At 35.6% G+C, this 18,379-nt stretch overlaps 1 protein-coding gene across 1 annotated transcript in view; it reads right to left on the minus strand.

The window, feature by feature from the left end:
• Positions 1-11,326, minus strand: part of ncam3 (neural cell adhesion molecule 3) — a 59,309-nt gene extending 47,983 nt beyond the window's left edge. The window contains exons 1-2 of the mRNA XM_073926714.1: positions 11,255-11,326; positions 3,097-3,182 (exon numbers count right to left, since the gene is read on the minus strand). The gene's annotated coding sequence lies outside the window, so the exon portion shown is untranslated. The remainder of the gene's footprint in view (positions 1-3,096; positions 3,183-11,254) is intronic.
• Between the last annotated feature and the right edge of the window lie 7,053 nt (positions 11,327-18,379).

Consider the following 18,379-nt stretch of genomic DNA (forward strand, 5'->3'; position numbering starts at 1 on the left):
CATTGACCTTATTCATTCATTCATTCATTCATTCATTCATTCATTCATTCATTCATTTATTTCCACATCAACTTATGCCTATTTCATGGCAAAATGGATATACATGAAAATATTACATGATAAAAACAAATTAATATTACAATAAAAAGTTACTTAGACAAATATATAAAATATAAATAAATAAAACTCACACAAAAATATATTCAAAGTTAATTATGATTTTTCAATTCAATTAATGATAAATAATTTAAGATTCTTCCTGGTGGTGCCTTTTTAAAAATGTCCATCAAAGTAGGCTCCTTAAAGAAACTTTGTCTAATTGTATTCAAACTTCCACGTTCCAACAAAATATGTTTCATGGTAAGAGCGGCCTGGCAGTAATTACATTTAGGTGGGTCTTCGTTGTTGAGTAATTACAAATGAGTCCGCAAAGAATGTCCAATACGACATCTAGTATAGACAGTTTGTTCATTCCTGGTCTCAAAATGATCATTCTCCAAGTGTCTTTTATTTATTTCCGGGATAATTTCATGTAAATAATTATTTATGCAGTTGTCCCATTCTCTTTGCCATGCTTCGTTTATGTACAACATAATTGTGGGTTTCAAGTCCTCAGGAGGAATTAAACATTCTGTCACTTTCAAGGATTTTATACAGTTCCTTTTACAGCATCGATGTATTAATGTAATTAAAAGAAAATCAGTTAAATAGACTTCGGCATTCATTCAGTTGCTCAAGCGTAAAACAAGACAAACACGCGCCCATCAGAATTGGCACAGAAGCTCTGTTGAACATACTGGGGTAAAATAAATGCTCATATTATAAAGACATGGCGGGGATAAATGTAATGTAATGCAGTGCTTCTTGTACAATCTGAGACCCACTTTATATCAGATATCACTCAGCCAGTGGAGATCTCTGATTTTTAAAGAAAACAGACCTTAAACGTGCCGATTTTGCAATGGCATTCAGTTCACCGGAAGTGTTTAACCCAGGGTTAGGCAAATTAAAAGTCCTATTAGCATGCTTCCGCATAAACCTTATTGACCTTGTTCTTTCATACAGAGTTGAAGTCAGAATTATTAGCCCTCCTGTAAATTTTCTTTTTTAAGTATTTCCCAAATGATGTTTAACAGAGCAGGGAATTTTTCCACAGTATTTCCTATAATATATTTTCTTCTGGATAAAGTCTTGTTTTAATTAAGCTAGAATAAAAACAGCTTTTGATTATTTAAAAACCATTTTAAGGTCAAAATTATTAGCCAAGATTTTAGATAAAATTTAAAACTGTTTTTGTTTGTCTTTGTCTGACAAAAATGCTTATATTTATATGATTTTTGTGTGCAGAAAAGTGTTTTTGGAGCTTCGTTTTATTACTCTTAAAATTTTTGGACAATGCATTTGGTTGCTTTTCTGGACTTTTTGAGTGTTGGCTTTTTCGTCTCTGGACATTTTCTGTCTATGAAATAAGAGAGAGCTCCTGGATTTAATCCAAAATATCTTTTCTATGTTTTGTGGTGTTTTGTGTTTGTTTTCTGTTTCGCTTCCTCTTCTCTTTTCTGTTGTGTACTCTGTCCTGCCCTAGTTGTGCAACCATTGGTCGAGAAGGCTGTCCATCCCCATTATTACACACTCGGTGCACCAATCAGGAGCTGGTCCGCCACATTTAAAAGGCATACGCTTGCGCTGTTCAGCAGAAGCGCTTGGCTCGCAACCAAACTCCTCACTTTTGTCAACCAGCCTGTTTATTTGTGCTCGTGTTATTTTTTGTTGTTGTTATTTAGATTGTGTCTCGTTTAAGTGCTTTATTTATTAGATAAGTTTGTGCAGCTCAATTTATTATTAGGAAGTCGAATAATCTTTATGAGAACTGGATTATCAGATATCAGAGCTCTTGTTTTGCTAATTGCTAACAGTGTGTACTTTACGAGAACTCTAGTCATTTTAAGCAGCTCCATGGAGGAGTTGCCACAGTTGTAATTATGTTTTACAATGATTAAGAAGTTTGTTCATTCATTCATTCATTCATTCTCCTTTAGCTTAGTTTCTTATTTATCAGGGGTTGCCACAGCAGAATGAACTGCCAACTTTTCCAGCATATGTTTTACACAGTGGATGCCCTTCCAGCTGCAACCCAGTACTGGGAAACATCCCACACATTTACACACATATACTATGCCAAATTTAGTTTATTCAATTCACCTATAGCGCATGTCTTTGGACTGTGGGGGAAACCACAAAACACAGAGGAAACCCACGCAAACACAGGGAGAGTCAGGACTCAAACCACTAACCTTGTTGCTCTGAGGCGACAGTGTTAACCACTGAGCCACCATGTCACCCCTGTCACAATAAACTTACTCTAAAATTCTGTATTATGAGATAGTTCACCCTAAAATTACTGATAAAAAAAAACTGATAAACGATGCAGTGCTATTTACAGACTTCTAGAAACATCAACACACACACAACTGCACCTCTGAGATTATGCTAAAAAATTTGATCACCATGAGGGGGAAAAACCAAACAAGGCCCAATTAAATACCCACAACGCAACAGTTTCTTGAGAAGCCACCCACATGTCCAGGCAGAACGATCTCAGAATAGCAAAGAAAAATAAACTTAATTGGCTTGATCAGGAAACTACAGCACTGTGTGACACATGCAGAGCTAGATAACAACACGACAAAACAAGCCTGAAATAATCCTGGCCAGTGTCTCTCTGTTTATCTGGGACAGTTTTTTTTTATTGCCATTATTTTTATTTTACAAATATTATTATTATTATTATTATTTTAAACAAAAAGCCTAAAAACATGAGTGGCTGCATTTGTAAGGTTTGGGCTAATTCTAAATCTTTGAATCATGCATGAATACAATAGTATGCCCTTTTTGTGTAAATATTTTAAGAGATTTGTTTATTTTCATTTATTTTTGGTTCATTCTAACAGAAGATATGGGTAAATCTTCCTGATGTGCATCATTGTTTGTGAATTTTGTTTGTTTGTTTATTGTGAATTTCTGTAATCAGGAGAGCAGCCACACAGAACTAAGGGACAGAAATCATCAAACATCAGTTTAATTCATCTTGCATACCTTGGATCTTGGAAAAAAGTTGGGCTTTACTGTACACAATGTTCCTGAGATCTCTTATTGGCTGCTTGTTCATATAAATGTGAGCCCTAAAAAAAAAAACACATAATAAAATAAGACAGAAATTAAATTAAGGAAAATATAAAATTATGCCTGATAGAAGAACTGTAAACATTGTTGTTGATGAATGTAATTGTAAATACATATTTAAAAAGAATTAATGAAAAAGAATGTAAAAAAAAGTGGCTTGTTGAAAAGTATATTTAAAAAAATAAGTAAAAAATATATAATTATAGTCAGCGCCAGTGGTGTAGTGGTTAGTGCGTCGACACATGCACTCCGGTGCCCGTGGCGACCCTAGATCGATTCCGCCTCGCGGTCCTATGCCGATCCTTCCCCTCTCTATGCCTCCCATGCTTTCCTGTCAATTCTCTCTCTGTCCTATCAAAATAAAGGTGAAACCCCCCCAAAAATAATTAAAATAAAAAAATATAATAATAAATAAAATGTTATAATGAATGTATAAAATGGCTTTGTATGGACATTAAATTATTTTATTAAAATCAAACAGCATTTGTTCAGGATGAATATTAAATTAAAACTGCACTTAATTTAATTAAATAGTCAATGTTTTTTTTTTTTTTTTTTTTTTTTTTTTTTTTTTTTTTTTTTTTTTTTTTTTTTTTTTTTTTTTTTTTTTTGAACTTTATTTTTATACATTAAAACGTTTTACAGAACAGAACATTCAGTGACAGCAGCGGTCATTAACAAAAAATAATAATAAATAAATAAAAAAATAAAAATAAAAAAAGACAGTAGCCGCAGATGTAAATAAAAAATTACAAAAAAAAAAAAACATACAATATTTTCAGTTTCAAAGGAGCTAGAAATACTATGTCCTATTCAGGTACAACGTAACAGGTGCCCATCTTTGTTTAAAAATATCCAGTTTTAGTTGAAGTTGAGCAGTCATATACTCCATTCTATATATACAATCAAGTTTTTCTATCCACTGTGCTATTGTTGGAGGGTGTGGCTTCATCCAATTTATTGTTATGGTCTTTCTTGCACTTAGTAAAAGTATATGTAGTATATATCTCTGGTTTTTATTATATATATCCTGGGGTATCCCTTCAAGCAAGAAAAACAGGGGAGTAAAAGGTAGATCTACCTGCATAATTTTCATTATCTCAATCTTTACCCCTTGCCAAAATGCAAGTATCTTCGGACATTCCCAGAATATATGTGCATGATTACCCACATTTCCGCAACCCCTCCAGCATTCCTCTGACTGTGGACGATTAGTATATTTGGAGACCATCAATGGTGTTCTAAAAAACCTAATTTTTGTTTTCCAGTCAAACTCTTTCCAGTTATGGCTGTTGATCCCCTTATGAGCTTCTGAACATATGTTTTCCCAAATATCATCCTCAATTTTTTCATTAAGTTCAGATTCCCATTTTTCTTTAATTTGAAGGGTGTTATCTGTTGAATCCAGAATTAGGCTATTATATATCTGTGATATGTGTCTTTTATGCAATCCTTTTTGTTTTTTTATATCAATAAAATACTGTTCCACATTAGTTGGGACTTTTTTGAATATTTCCTTTTCTTTATGATTTGTAATATAGCTTCTTAATTGTAAGTATCGAAAGAAATCACTTGACGACAACATAAATTTGTCTTTAAGATAAGAGAATGAGTGCATAGTGTTTTCATTAAATAACTGATCAATTATCATAAGTCCCTTATCGCACCATGTTTTAAAAGTGGCATCCCATTTGGATGGTAAGAAATCAGGGTTATCTGCTATAGACATAACTCTTGATACGGTTGCCATTCCTCTTAGTTTTTTCTTAACTGTTGTCCAAATTCTCAGAGTCTGTTTAACACACTCATTTTTTATTTGAATCTTTTTTTGAGATTGTTGTGTCATAAAGGCTAATGCTGAAAGAGGTACATTTGGTACAGAACCCTGTTCCATGCTCACCCATCCTCTTTCAGCCTCATTGTTTATCCAGTCCACTATAGCTGTGAGCTGAGCAGCCCAATAATAATATCTTAAATTTGGGAGACGTAGCCCTCCCTTATCTTTTCCTAAAATTAATGTTTTTAATCTTATTCTGGGTCGTCTGTTCTGCCAGATGAATTTAGATATAAGTTTATCTAACATGTTAAATGTGGATACAGGAATCCATATGGGTAGGGACTGAAATAAAAAAAGAAATCTAGGTAAAATATTCATTCTTATTGTTTCAATCCTACCAAACAATGATAGTGGTAGCACCTCCCACCTCTGCAAATCCTTTTTAACTGTGTTAATTATTTTATCATAATTTGCCTGATATAGCTGTGAAATTCTGGGTGTAATGGCAACTCCTAAATATGTAAATCCCTGTTTTGACCACCTGAATGATGCTCTGTTATTTAGTTCTACCGGCCAGACTCCAGTAATCATAAGTGCTTCTGATTTAGAGGAGTTGATTTTATATCCAGAAATGGATTCATAAATTTCTAGACAATCTAAAACAGCTGGTATTGAAGAAATTGGATTCTCAATAAATAATAATACATCATCAGCATATAGAGCAATCTTTTGACAATCTCCATTTTCATCTGTAATTCCTTGTATATGTTGATTGCCTCTTATACTCTCAGCTAATGGTTCAATGCTCAGAGCGAACAAAACAGGAGACATAGCATCTCCCTGTCTAGTTCCCCTTCCCAAATCAAAAAACTCTGAGCAGTGACCATTCACCCGAACTCTCGATTTAGGATTTTGATAGAATATTTGTATCCATTTAATAAATGTGTTATGAAATCCCATATATGCTAGTGTTTGATTTAAGTATGTCCAATCCAATCGGTCAAACGCTTTTTCTGCGTCTAAACTAAGTAACATTGAGGGGACCTTTCTCTTTTCTGCAATCATTTGTATATTTAGTACTCTCCTAACATTATCAGTACCATGGCGTCCACTAACAAATCCGGTCTGGTCTAGCTTTACTAATTTTCTAATATGTGTTTGGATTCTTGCTGCTAAAATTGAAGTTAATATTTTTAGATCCTGGCAGAGTAAACTTATGGGTCTATAACTTGTACACAGAGTGGGATCTTTTCCTGCTTTATGGATAACTGTTATTACTGCTTCTGCCCATGACTTTGGTGGATCTCCTTTCTCTAGTGCATAATTGTACATTTGACATAGAATTGGGGTTAGCTCATTTATGAAGACCTTGTAAAATTCTCCAGGAAAGCCATCTACTCCCGGGGATTTACTATTCTTGAGTTTTCCAATACTTTTCTTGATTTCCTCCTCTGTTATAGGAGAAACCATTACCCCAGAGTCCTCATCTGTTAGTCTGTTAAGTTTAATAGAATCCAAAAATGTTTTAATTTTTTCTTCCTTATTTAACTGTTCATCTTTTTCATATAATTTTTTATAGTAGTCTTTAAATGCATTTGCAATTTCTTTAGATTGTGATGTTGTAATACCCGTATATGGATGCTTAATTTTTGGGATAGCTCGACTAGACTGGGCCTTACGTAATTGGAAAGAAAGCAGCCGACTTGCCCTATTACCAAATTCATAATATTTTCTATTTGTATATCTTAGAGCACCTTCTGCCCTATGAGTCAGTAGGTCATCTAGTTTTTGTCTGTTTTGCTTTAACTGCTCCAGGAGATTTTTATTTCCAGTATTTTTATGTTGATATTCTAATCGTTTTATTTCCTTCTCAATTTCGATCCGTTTGATTTCCCTTTGCTTTTTTATTCTGGATGTAAGTGAAATTATCTTTCCTCTCATTACTGCTTTGGCAGCGTCCCATAAGATAGATGGAGTGACAGATCCATTATCATTTGTTTTAATATAATTTTCCCATTCTTGCTGTATTTCTTTTTTGTGTGTTTCATTATTAAGTATTGAAACATTGAACCTCCAATATTTAAACTGATTACATTGGCCCACATGTAATTTTAAAGCAACAGGACTATGATCTGACAAAGTAATGGGCTCTATGTTGCACTCTATTACTCTGTGTACATCAGTTTTTGAAATGCAGAAAAGGTCCAGTCTAGAATAGCTTCCGTGTGGTTTTGACATAAATGTAAAATCTTTCTCTTTTGGATGGAGATATCTCCAAATATCAATCAGCCCCAGTTCACTCATCATCCCCAAAGCTGTATTTGTTTTACGTGACAGGGGTCTCTTTTCTATCGGAAGCCTATCCATGTACGAGTTTAGGACACAATTAAAATCTCCACCTATCACTAAAATCCCTTCTGCTTTATCTGCCACAAGTAATGAAATTTTCTTAAAAAAATTTGGACAATCTTCGTTTGGTGCATATAGATTTAAAAAAGTTATTTTAATACCCCCTATTGTCCCCACAACCATGACATATCTTCCATTTATATCTTTAATAGTTTTGTCCTCTGTGAAGTAAACTATTTTATTAATCAGTATGGCAACCCCCCTTTTTCTACCCTCACCATATGATGCGCTAAACACCTCATCCACCCATTCTCTTTTCAGCTTTAGATGTTCTTTGTCTGAGAGATGAGTCTCCTGTAACATTGCAACACCACATTTTAGTGTCTTAAGCTGATTCAGTATTTTTTTCCTCTTCACCGGGCCCGTAATTCCCTTCACATTATAGCTAACGCAAGTTAAACTCTCCATGACTATTAATTAGAAGTGCTCCTTTGAATTTACAAAGGCAAAAAAACACACACACACAAAAAAAAAAAACACGCTAGCATTACTGTCTCTATTCAAGTGTATACTTAAAGCGTAATATCTGCTGCTGTCAAAAAATAAAGAAAAATGAACTTGAACATGGAACTGAACTTCACATCCCGCTGGTTGCACTTCCCACGAAAAAAAATCGACCGGACATAAATATAGAAAAGCAACCAGCTCCCGATTGAAAGTGGGCAGAGAGTTGTGACTCGATCTCTCTGGGAAAAAAACACTTCGCGTGTGTGCGACCTTATTACTCCCACATCTCCTTTGAAAAGGTCGCGGCCTGGCGGGCGAGTGTAGTCCGCTCATGAAATGTTATAATGTCCGCCATTATTGAAAAACCATCATTATGTCCTAATGTAGTCACGGTATATATCAGTTAGATCACAGTCTCGTTGTTAATCCTCGTAGTAGAAAATATAAGTTCTTACCTCAAATCTACAACAAATGATACGGAGAGTATAACATTAATTATAATCCTTGTCAATATGTTTGTGAAAGCGATATCACATTTTTTTAATCGGAAAAGAAAGCTTTGACATCCACATCTGAAAGCGTAGTTTGATTAATCCTACGACGGCCACTTCTCCGCATCTGCCACTGCGCTTTTGACAGCTCCGTCTCCAGGGCGTCATGCTCACTCACCGGCATCTCAATGCCGAGCTCCCGAAGTGTTGGCGCAGCTTCCGTCAGGGTATAGAAAGTTTTGTCGCCAGAATCCAGGCTGATCTTCAGTTGTGCGGGGTAGAAGCTCCGTGCCCTTACATTCTTCGTTTTGAGTTGTCTGATCACATCTCGCACGTGAGCCCTTTTTCTCTGCAGATCAGGAGAGTAGTCATTGTCGAAATAAATTCGTTTGTCCTTATACATGACTTGTTTTTGAATCCAGGCCTGACGTAAAATTGCTTCTTTCACAGGAAATTCCGTGAATTTTACCACTATTGATCTAGCTGATTCTGTATTTTTTGGCTTGGGAGCCAGCGCTCGGTGAGCCCTTTCAATTCTTATGTCACCGTCAGGCAGAGAATTTAAAGTTGTAGTGAGTAAGTCTTTTACGAACTCAACGAGATTCTTCCCTTCTTCGCTGTTTTCAGGTACTTGATAGATTCTTAAATTATTCCGTCTTAGTCTGTTTTGTAGATCATCGCACCTGGCGGATAGTTCTACCTCCCGTAGCAACAGGTGTCGAATCGCTCTCCCGTGACGCATTACAGAGTCCTCGTTGTTACCAATGCGTTCTTCGGCCTCCACGATGCGTGTTTCCAGCTTTGATATCTGGTCTTTCAATTCTCCTACTGAAGTTTCCAGTCTTGTCAGAGACTCTTTCGTTCCGACGTGACCCTGTTGATTTTCTTTTCGCAGTTGTTTAAGTTCACCAACCAGATCCGTAATGGCTGACTCTGTATGTGCCCGAGTCTGAATAGGACTCGGCGATCGTCTTTTTTCCTCTCTCTCCTTCAAGTTATCGTGTTTTGTCCCGGACTTAGCGTATCTACTTGACGAGCTCATCTTTATGATGTAGATGATGTTTTATTTACCGTGTATACTTAAATTTAAACTGGTTTTTACAATAAATTCGCGGAGACCACGTTTTCCGATGTCTATGCAGTCATGGCGTCACAGGAAGTTCCCTAAATAGTCAATGTTAATATAAGATCAAATAAATAGCACAGCACTTGACCAGTTCAGAACTAATAAATTAAGTAAAAAATAAATAAATAAATAAATATAAATATCTATTTTTTGTGGCATAGACTCAACAAGGTACTGGAAATATTCCTCAGAGATTTTGGTCATCATACAGTTAATTTGTCAGCTCACATCCATGATGCAAATCTCCCATTCCACCACATCCCAAATTTGCTCTATTGGATTGGGATATGGTGTCTGTGGAGGCCATTTGAGTACAGTGAACTCATTGTCATGTTCAATAAATCAGTCTGACATGATTTGCACTTTATGACATGCTGCGTTAGCCTGCTGGAAGTAGCCATCAGAAGATGGGTACACTTTGCTCATAAAGGAATGGACATGGTCAGCAACAATATTTCAAGTAGGCTGTGTTGACACAATACTCAGTTGGAACCAGTCTGGCCATTCTCCTCTGACCTCTGGCATCTAAAAGACATTTGTGCCCACAGAACTGCCGCTCACTGGATATTTTCTCTTTTTTAGACTATTCTCTGTAAACCCTTGAGATGGTGGTGCGTGAAAATCCCAGTAGATCAGCAGTTTCTGAAATAACTCAGACCAGCCCATCTGACACCAACAACCATGCCATGTTCAAAGTCACTTAAATCACCTTTCTTCCCCATTCTGATGCTTGATTTAAACTGCAGCAGATCGTCTTGACCATGTCTACATGCCTAAATGCATTGAGTTGCTGCCATATGATTAGAAATTTGCGTTATGGGCATTTGGACAGGTGCAGCAGCGTGCAGAGATTATCCAAGGGCCATGTGCAGGATACATTTTTTGAAGAGCCAGGGGGTGGGGGGGTTTGGGGGTGTCGCAAACTGAAGAGCGGGGGGTGGGGTGGGTGGTTTTGGGGAGATGGGGGTGTGGTTAGAGAGGGGGTTTGTTTTGTTTTCAAACAAGAGGGTGGGGGGGGGGGTTGTCGCGGGGGCACTTGAGATCATTTTGGAAGGGCACTTTATATCCAAGACGAAAAAGGGCACAGGTTGAGCCCTATGCGTGCACGTGCCTGGAGGTGTACCTAATAAAGTGGCCGGTGAGTGGATAAATCACTGCATAGCATGTCTGCAACTCTCACCTTTGTTTTTCAATTTGTTATTTTTTAATCCTCAATTGTAAATCTCTTTTGGATAAAAGCATCTGCTAGTTATGTTAAAATAAATTTTAAAAATCATATAAAACAAAACACAACTACACTTGACTGATTAAGTTCTTTATAAATTAAATTGCTGTAAATGTTTTCCAAAAGGGATTCATGTTTCATTTTAGATAACCCGATAAACTGAATAAAATAAACTCAACGGAAGAACATGTATGATTTCCATACTTGCACTTATTTTTTGACATTTGCACTTATTATTTGTTTTTTGACAGCTGTGATGACTTTTACTTTAGAACTATTCTAAAATGAGGAAAATCATAATAAATGAATGTGAAGTAAACCATCACTTTAAAAAGCTAAATAAATAAATGAATAAATAAATAAGAAGTAAAAAAAAAATCTTCAGTCACCAGCTTGGACAGGAAGACAACAGAATGACGGAATAAAGGGAAATAAATTCCTCCGCTTGACTGATTTAAATGACCGCTGCCAGATTATGTCGGACGGCCCTCCCTCAACTTTATCTCCCCGTCCCAGGAGTGTCGACACTAGCCCAAATAAAAGCTGACCCTTTGTTCATGAGAGAGACGCTGTCATCCACACCCATGGACACCCACCATGCCATACTGGCTCTTCCCGAGACATCAGAGAGGAGACACTTTGATATCCGTCCATTCTGGAGTCCTTCCGGTCCCGATGATCAGCGCTGATCTTTTATCTGTGATCGACGCGTGACGTAATGCTATGCTAGTGCAGTCGCCGCTAATATACTAGCTGTACAACTTTAGCCTGCTAACTTATACTAAAAGAAGTACAACATTAGACGAACAACATAAAACAAAGCACTAATAAAAAACAGCACTTAAACGCCCTTCAAGATTCTGAAATTCCACAAGTTTATACCCTTTTTAGTATGTATACGCATTCATTTGTACATTTGTTAGTTTTATATATTTATTTTTGTACACCTCTGACCTTTTTGTCTTTTCGTTCTTTCTTCTTTGTATTATTGTTCGGTACTCTCTTCTTTAAGCATTAATACAAAATAATAAAATAAATAAAAATATATGCTAGTTGTATGCTAGCTGATTAAATAATATCGTGTTTTCTATATCTTTCTTTCTTTCTTTCTTTAGACTTTCTTTAGTCTTTCATAGTATTCTTTGGATCAAACAACCAACTTTATTGAAATTAAGTAGACATTTATAGTAAAAAGTGTAGAAAAAACTATAAAATTATAATTTCATAATAGTAATATCCACAGCCCAGAGGGATTTTTTTTAGATTATTTACTCTGTAAAAATAGTTGAGTTAAAAATACTCCAACATATAACCCAACTAGCCTAGGTTATTATAGGACCTTCCTAACTATGAGCTATTTTAAACCAATGGATTAGGTTATATAATGGTTATTTTGATTAAATGTTATTTTTTTCCATTCTGGTATTACTATTGCTCCTAGTATTACTATTAATTTTATAATTATGACCGTGTAAATAAATAACAAACTGTTTTCAACAATACTTGCTTTATTTCCATGACATTTAAATTTTCAGACACTTTTGTTAAAACCAAACAAGAATCACAAATAATGAGGAAACAGAACAATGTCCAGACAGTTTTATCCGATGCAAGCAGAACTCAAGTGTTGATGGAGCAGAATATGGAGTTCTGTGTGCTGTAGAGGCTGTCCAGCAGCTGCAGCAGGCTTCACTCAGTCCACAGTTGCACAATACATTTTAACCACATCCACGCTTCTTGATGGTCTTGCTTTGGTGTCACTCCTCCCAAATTTTATGGAAAAGCTTGGATGCCTAGATTCTGCATATCTAATAAACATATTAAAAAAGACACTTTATCACAATTTATAGAGATTTTGTTTAGATCAGAGCCATAGCCTACACCAGGGGTGCCCAAACGTTTTTTTATAAAGGGCCAAAAACTAAACTTGATTGAGGGCTGTGGGCCGAAGTTAAATATATCAAATTGTATAACATTAAAATTGCTCATTAGTTTGCTTAATATTAATTAAAAATAACTAGAAAAAGTTGCTTTAAAACATATTAAATGATGATGTAGTACAGGGGTGGCCAACCCTGTTCCTGGAGAGCCACCTTCCTGCAGTTTTCAGTTGCAACCCATATCAAACACACCTGCCTGTAATTATCACGTGGTGTTCGGGTCCTAATTGGTTCAGGTGTGTTTGATATGGGTAGTAACTGAAATCCGCAGGAAGGTGGCTCTCCAGGAACAGGGTTGGCCACACCAGATGTAGTATAATTTAACATTTTATAATCAACTTACTATAGTAAAAACTTAATCCCATTTATAACACAATGGAGTTCAGTGCTAACACTAGTCAAGCTGCTCCTGCTTTTGCCTTGATTTGCTCACCGATGTCTTGTGCATTGTCCTCTATCTGTCAAGTGACAGTATTTACATTTTAAAAGTCTGATTCATATGAAACATTTAATTTTAGTTGGCGTTTTTGTAGCTCCTCAATTAAACAAAGAAACAAAAGGGTATACATGAAATTCTAAAGGACAATCTCTGACAAAGGCACTCGCCTCAACCAACTCCTCATCGTTCTCCCTGTCTTTTCAGATGGAATGGCAGGCCAAACCAAAGGTTACCATATACATTTTTTATGAATGTCACCATTCAATGAAGTTTTCAGAAGACTATGTCCAAGAAAAAAAATATGGTTGTAGTTGTGATTTGACCTCAAACGATACTTTAATACATCACCCACTCACTTTCCTTTGATTTATTCACTGCTATAGTTTTATTATAGACGAATTTGATTCAAAAAGAATAGCTGTGCAATAGGGTACATGCACATGGACTTTTAATTTTAATTTCCCAGCGCTTTACCATTATAAAATTGCAACGTTTAAGGTCTGATATCTTTAAAAATCTGTGATCTTCACTCCCTGATAGATTTACAATATGAAGTGGGTCTCAGACCAGACACAAGGCACTGCATTAAATTACATTTCCCCCCGACCTGGTCTTTGTATATGTGATCATTTATTTTACCTCAGTATTTTCAATGGAGTTTCTGCGCTCACCTGCTGGTACTGATGAAGAGTCTTTCATCTTGTTTTACATTTGAACAGTTAAATGAATGCTAACGTCTATTAAACTGAATGTATTGTAATTACATTACAACATTGATGCTGTAAAAGGAGCCTTATAAAATTGAAAACAGTCACATTAAGCTTTCACTAAAAGTTTCATTCAAATCCTTGGCTGAAAAACACTAGCTGTGCATATACCCCATTTATACTGATATTTGGTACATTTCATATTCATGTAGAAGGAATAATTCTAAACCTTGTTTAAATATTTTTCTTGATTTTCATTTATATATAGTATGGACTTATTTTAGTGTAAGAAATGTCAAGATACAACTGAAGTCGAAGATGTCGATTTTGTTGCTAAACTGTTATATGTATGTGTATAATATATCTGAAATGTAAACTTGAAATGTATTTTTGTTATACCTTAGGTATAAATACCTCTTGGGTAGCATGATCACCTCACAGCAAGAAGGCCCCTGGCTGAGCCAGTTGGCATTTCTGTGTGGAGCTTGCATGTTCTACTCATGTTGACGTGGGTTTCCTTTGGGTGCTCCGGTTTCCCCCACAGTCTAAAGACATCTGCTACAGGTGAACTGAATGGGCTAAACTGGCTGTAGTGTATGTGTGCGAATGCAAGAGTGTATAGATGTTTCCCAGTGTTGGGTTGCAGCTGGAGGGGCATCTGCTGCATAAAACATATGGTGGATAAGTTGGCGGTTCATTCCGCTGTGGCGGCCCCTGATAAATAAAGGTACTAAGCTGAAGAAAAATGAATGAATAAATAATTCATGTGGTTGTTTTGCTGAGTGTTGCTATTATGTGATTGTTGAATGGATGTATGTATGCTACCAGTGTTAAAGACAAAATTCCTTTCTGTCATGCTGAATGGACTTTAAAGTTTAAACAAACAAACAAAACAAACAATAAAGTTGGCGAAGACTCTAAAAATTGTTCATAATTGCTACCCATTAAATTACAAACTTGCTGAATTTAATAATAGTTTTTACCCCCAAATGTTTCTCTATTTCAAATTTTGTATTCAGACTGAAGAAACATGATTTATTTTGGAGTGTAGCCTATTTATTGTGAAGTATTTCGGGTTGACTTTTCCAAATTTTATTAAATCTTATATCCAAACTTTTGTATATGCCCTAAATTGTCATTTTTTGGTTATTCTTTTAACCTAGACCCTTCTCACAGTAAGTGTATTATTAAATCCTAGCTTTTTCCTGCTAAATTGTATACATTTTTATATTTATTTTGATATTTCTGACTAATAATTCTATTGCATTTTTATTTAAACAAATTCAGAGTTCCACACAATTCATTCATGTTGCCCTAAAACAAATCAATTAAGTTAACGTAACAAATGTAAGTGGATTAAACATAAAACTATTAAGTTGTTCCCCTAAATATTTGAAGAAATGTGTTGTTTCAGCTCATTTTAAATAAGCACTTTAAACAAGATTCAAAATCATTTGTTTTTAGTGTATAATAATCTGTAAGCCTTATAACCTTGTTGAATTTGCAGTGTGATTTAAGGTATGTAACCCTCCTTGTCTCTTTGTTCATAATGTAGGCTATCTTCTTTGTAACAGTATTCATTCTTGCATTAAACAAATGCTAGCTGATTAGCTTAGACAATATGTGAAGATATATGGTTCCTCTGGCCAATCAGGAACCCCACAATACACGTCTATATGCCTGCCAGATGCCATTAACATGCCCGCACTCACACGTGTGTCCCGCCCAAACTGCCCCAATTACAGGAAATCACAGGAAGTTCATTAGCGTTATCGGTAAAGAGGGAGGCGGTGGCGGTCACGTACGGCCCGGGCCCTGGGGTGAAATGCCCTCAGAGGAGAGAGACGTACGCTTTAACCGGCTTCACATACACTGCTCAGCACGTACACGCACACAATAACGCAAACGTGAGCGATTTCACATTTGTCAACGCCAGCTTGCGTGCGCTTCCTCTGATATGGCCAATCAAAGCGCAGCACGCTTCATTTGAATATTCTGGAACTGGATGGGTTTGTTGACAATGAGGTCATTTCTTTGAAAGTGAAACTATTTGAGCTAACACTGTAGAAAAACATCTGTAAAACAATGATTACTGCTGCTTGTTTAAACTGCCCGTTTAAAATGAGCTGAAACAGCAATTCTTGTCATTTCTTTGGCCAGTTTATTTGTTTTATGTTCAGTCCACTTAAATTTGTAAACCATTAAGTTAACTTGAGCATTTTGTGTTGAGACAACATGAAGGAATTATGTTGGTGCAAGTATCTGGGGTCCATTCTTTGTACAACCCCCCCCCCCCCCCCCCCTGAATTATTAGCCCCCCTGTTTGTTTTTTCCCCTATTTCTGTTTAACGGAAAGCAGTTTTTTTAACACATTTCTAAATAGTTTTAATAACTGATTTCTAATAACTGATTTATTTAATCTTTGCCATGATGACAGTAAATAATATTTGACTGGATATGTTTCAAGACACTTCTATACAGCTTAAAGTGACATTTAAAGGCTTGAATAGGTTAATTAGGTTAACTAGGCAGGTTAGGGGAATTAGGCAAGTTTTTATATAATGATGGTTTGTTCTGTAGACTATCAAAAATATATAGCTTAAAGGGGATAATAATTTTAACCTTAAAATGGATTTTAAAAAATTTAAAACTGCTTTTCTTCGAGCCAAAATGAAACAAATAAGACTTTCTCCAGATGAAAAAAATATTATGCTGTGAAAATTTCCTTGCTCTGTTAAACATTTGAGAAATATTTTTTAAAAATCCAAAGGGGTGCACTGTGCTAATAACTCTGTCTTCATATAAATATAAGTTTAAAAGAAATTAAAAAAAAATATGTAAATAAATCGTATGCAGTCTCCACTGAAATTAGATGTTCTCTCCCTAAGAGGTTCAAAGAGAACATCCATATGAACTTTTTAGATACAAACGCATACTTTTTTAAGGTACCAATCCAGCTTTAGTAGTATAAATTGTCAATAATGACAGACAATGTGCACAATAATCAACAGTGTTTTGTTTGTTTGTTAAAGGAATAATGATTTCACATGTTTACAGATAATATGACAGTGATTTGATGCTTTAACAAAATTTCAGACACCTTCACCAATATCAAAATGCTTTTTTGATGCTGAATTTATTTAAACGGTAATGAGTTATGTATCTGTCTATATGTCTGTCCAACTATCTATCTGTCTATCTGTCTATCTATCTATCTATCTATCTATCTATCTATCTATCTATCTATCTATCTATCTATCTATCTATCTATCTATCTATCTATCTATCTATCTATCTATCTATCTATCTATGTCTGTCTGTCTGTCTATCTATCTATCATCTACTTACCTACCTACCCAACCACACAACCACCCACCCAACAACCTACCTACCTGCTGTACCTACCTACCTACCCAATCACCCACCCACCCTACCACCTACCTACCTACCATATTCCTACCTGTCTGTCTGTCTGTCTGTCTATATGTAGCTGTTAAATGATTGTAGTTTTGGACAATTTCTGACCCCAGGAGAATACCAACTTCTGCATTTCTCCATCTGTGTTTCTCAAACCATCCTCCTAACAGTGTGTTTGGACTAAACAGACACACATCCTCTTGCAGGCTCATTCCTGTTGGCTACACTTCTTAATTGTTGTCCTGATGGTGAAAATGTTCTTATTTTGTTGTTCTCTTCTTATAGACATTTCCCATTTTGTGACTCGTTGTGATGAATGAGGCATGTGATTTAAGATGTATCTTATTTTATCATCGTGTTCTGATTCTGTTTTCATGACTGGTCTTCTAAGGGCCCTAATACCACTAAGCACTTGTATGATATTTGTCTCATTTTCAGATTTGTCTGAAAAGTTTAATCTTCCTAAAACTCCTCCTTTTCGCTTCTTTCAGATGAGACATTTTATACGAAATCATTTTTAAATCCTCCTGATTTAAAATTGGACACCATTCATTCTTTTAACCAAGACAGAAAAGGGAAAGTCTCTATCATATCTGTCAATAAATTCTTTGAATTCTGACTCCTCTGATTTACCTAAGCATACCCAAGAACAAGAGCTGGGGATCAGTGAAAAAGAATGGGATTATATACTCAATTTTGTACACAGTTCTTCTATATGTGCCTGACACAGTTTAATGCAATGCAAGATTTTCCACAGAGCACACTACACTAATGCCAGATTAGCCTAAATATTTCCACGTAGAAGTAATACTTGTAATAGGTGTCAACAATCTTCAGCAAATCGCACACACATGTTTTAGTCTTGACCAAGTTTTGGTCTAAATTATTCAATATTTTTGAAAAAATGTAAACACATCAGCTACTCCAAACCCACTAACAGGACTATTCGGAATTCTGTTTGGCTTCAACAAACGTGGCTTTCACCACATTCTTGGCCAGGAGGCTTATTCTCCTTTAGTGGAAACAAACATCTCCACCTTTAAATGACAGATGGATAAAATATTGTTTTTGTGTTTAAAGTTGCGAAAAAATCAGGTTTTCATTAAGAGGGTCTTTAAAATCTTTTTACAAAACATGAACACCTTTGTTGAACTATATTGACACTATTGATCTTGAAGCAGAAGATGAGTAAAGCTTTGTTATTATTATTTATTTATT

Source organism: Danio rerio, chromosome 16, assembly GCF_049306965.1.
Source record: "Danio rerio strain Tuebingen ecotype United States chromosome 16, GRCz12tu, whole genome shotgun sequence".
Classification (NCBI taxonomy): domain Eukaryota; kingdom Metazoa; phylum Chordata; class Actinopteri; order Cypriniformes; family Danionidae; genus Danio; species Danio rerio.